The sequence below is a fragment of the Asparagus officinalis genome, chromosome 4 (genome assembly GCF_001876935.1).
Source record: "Asparagus officinalis chromosome 4, Aspof.V1, whole genome shotgun sequence".
Lineage (NCBI taxonomy): Eukaryota > Viridiplantae > Streptophyta > Magnoliopsida > Asparagales > Asparagaceae > Asparagus > Asparagus officinalis.
The window spans coordinates 82,376,025-82,379,559 of NC_033797.1; positions in this window are offsets into that span (position 1 = coordinate 82,376,025).

The window sequence follows — 3,535 nt, forward strand, 5'->3', positions numbered from 1 at the left end:
AATTTTTCAATCTTGAGCTCAACCGATGGCCTCCGATCTCCTTCAGTCGTCGACGTCGCAGCTCTCGTCGTCGCAGCTCTCTATCTGCTGAATCTGAAAGAAAACAGTGAAGAGGAAAGAACGAATTTTGAGGGGGGTTCCGCTAATGGGTAAGAGGTTTTTCACTTTCTTTTGTTGTGATTTCTCAAGGAGATTTCTCCTCAATTTATAGGGGCTGAACCCACTAACTCCACCCCCCCAGATCCGCCCCAATGAGAGATTTTCTCTCAACAACCCTTCCACGTTTTCACATTCCACAATTCTCTCTACTGAGAATCGTTGATTTGGTCACCATGACCGAGTCAAGCTAACATCTCCCACTTGACCAAATCAACCAAGTGATATGCCTCTCACTATCCGTGAGATCAGATGTTTCTGCTTACTATTACTCCCACTATCCGTAGAGAGTAACTCTTATTTCATTATTCATGAAATTTTACTTGGACTTATTTATTCCTAAGTCCCATCAAACTTACATGTTTGATAAAAGATTCCGTTGGTATTCCTTTTGTCAAAGGATCAGCAATCATATCTGTAGTAGGGATATAAGTCACTTTGACTTCTCCTTTTTCTACAATATCTCGAATATAGTGATACTGGATCTCAATATGTTTTCCTTTGGAGCTATTCGCGCCACTATTGATTAAGCTAATTGCCGCTTGATTATCACAATAAATATCAATAGATCCCTCTAACAAATTGAGAATTGCTGCTTGATTATCACAATAAATATCAATAGGTCCTTCTAACAAATTGAGATCAAGATCAATCAAAAACCGTCTTATCCAGACAGCATGTGTAGTTGCCATACTGTAAGTTATATATTCAGCTTCTTGAGTATATCTAGCAACACACCCTTGTTTCTTGCTACTCCAAGAAACAGCTCCTCCTCCAAAGATAAATAAGTGTCCCGAAGTGGACTTTCCATCATCTTTATCACCTCCGAAATCAGCATCGGAATAACCGAGGAGTTCAAGCGAATCAGCTTGATAAACTAATCTATGAGTCAATGTACCTCTGATATACTTCATAATCCTTTTAACAGCTTCCCAATGTGCTGGTCCTGGATTACTTTGATATCTACTGACTAGACTCACAGCATAAGCTATATCAGGTCTGGTGCACAACATTGCATACATCAAGCTTCCAATTGCTTGAGCATAAGGAACATCTAATGGCTTCTGCCCTTCTCCCGGGCTTTGCTCTTTACATAATCTCTTTCCCATAACCAACGGAGTTGGTGCCGGATTGGAATTCTCCATTCCAAACCTTTTAAGAATTGATCTTAAATATTTTTCTTGGTTTAAACTTAGCATTCTAGACTTTCTTTCTCGAATTATTTGAATTCCAAGAATATATGATGCATCTCCCATATCTTTCATCTCAAACTTTTCGCTGAGATCTGCTTTGGTTTTATTCAACATTTCTATGTCATTTCCAGCGAGCAATATATCATCCACATATAAGGATAATATAGTAAACTTGCTCCCACTTTTCAAGACATATACACAATTATCTAATTTATTTTGAATAAAACCAAGTTTAGTAACTGCATCATGAAATTTGAGATACCATTGTCTAGAAGACTGTTTTAAACCATATAGAGATTTCATTAATTTGTAAACTTTATGTTCCTGTTCTTTCACCTGAAAACCTTCAGGTTGTTGCATATATATTGCTTCCTTCAACTCTCCGTTAAGGAATGCAGTTTTAACATCCATTTGGAATAACTCCAAATCAAGATATGCAACAATAGCCAAAATAATTCTAATGGATGCAAATTTAGCTACAGGAGAATACGTCTCCTGAAAATCTATTCCTGCCTTCTGGTTATAACCTTTGGCAACTAACCGTGCTTTGAATTTATCAATAGATCCATCAACACGATATTTCTTTTTGAGCACCCATTTGCATCCTATGGCTTTCCTATTTTCTGGTAGATCACATAACTCCCATACCTTATTCTTTTCTATGGAATCAAGTTCTTCTCTCATAGATTCTAGCCATGAAGCTGATTCATGCGATTTCATCGCATCAGAAAAAGTTAAGGGATCTTGTTCTTCTATATTTGTATCTACCGAAAAACAGGATGACTCACATGAATACAAATAGTAATCATACATCCATGAAGGTTGTGTTCTTGGCCTTTTGTTGCCTATAACCGGTTGATTAAGTACATTATTTTCCATAGGTATTTCATCATTTTCAAGGTTAGGTTCATTCACAATATCAGGGTCATTAGTGGGAACAACACTATAATAATCATCATCTATTACAGTTAGACGTTCTGTTTCCTCTTGAACTTGTTCCTCTTCCTCTAGATTCTCTAGAAATGTAGCATCTCTGCTTTCAATGACACCTTTTTCTTTATTGTAGAACTTATAACCTTTTGACTTTTCTGAATACCCTATGAATCTACACTTTATTGTTTTAAAATCCAACTTATCTCTAAGTTGACATGGAATGAGAACATGGGCTATAGATCCCCACTTCCTGAGATGACTCAAATTAGGTTTCCTCCCATTCCATAATTCATAAGGTGTAGATATAACTGATTTGGTGGGAATTCTATTTAAAATGTAGTTTGCAGATAACAATGCTTCTCCCCAAAAGTTTTTAGAGAGACCAGAATGAGACAACATGCATCTAACTACATTTAATAATGTTCTGTTCTTTCTTTCAGCAACACCATTTTGTTGTGGCGTATACGGCATTGTTGTATGTCTTTTAATTCCATGATGAATACAATAACTTTCAAATTCTTTAGAATTATATTCTCCACCTCTATCAGTTCTCAAAATTTTGATTTTCAATCCAAGTTGATTTTCAACTTCTGTCTTATATCTCTTAAAGCAGTCAAAAGCTTCTAATTTTCTGGATATAAGATAGACGTGTGCAAACTTGGAATAATCATCTATAAAAGTAATAAAATATTCTTTATTACTATGAGTTTTGACACTTAGGGGACCACAAATATCCGAGTGTATCAACCCTAAAAGTTCATTGGCTCTATGTCCGCCAATAAAAGGTTTTCTAGTCATTTTACCAGTTAAACAATGTTCACATGGTGGCAATTGAACATTAGATAGTGCAGGAAGCAAGTTCATTCTGATAATTTCTTTCATTTTTGAAATACTAGCATGTCCTAGTCTAGAATGCCACAATTCAGATTCAGAAATATAACAGGACAAGTAGTTCAAATTCGAAATTTCATTATCAGAATTATTACAAACTACTGGAAGAATACATAATTCATGCTCGGGCACATATTTTCCCATAGCATACACTTTATTATTCTTGCCTATAGAAACCCTGTTATTGTAGAACCTAACTTCCAGTCCTTTCTTCATCAAGTTGGGAACAGAGATCAGATTGCGCCGAATTCCTGGTGCATAGAACACATCTTTGAGGACAAGAATGCTGTCCCCTGTTAACCCTTATGTTTTGATGATGTTCTTACAACCACCATTATCGGTACTAATGGCTTATTGAGTAT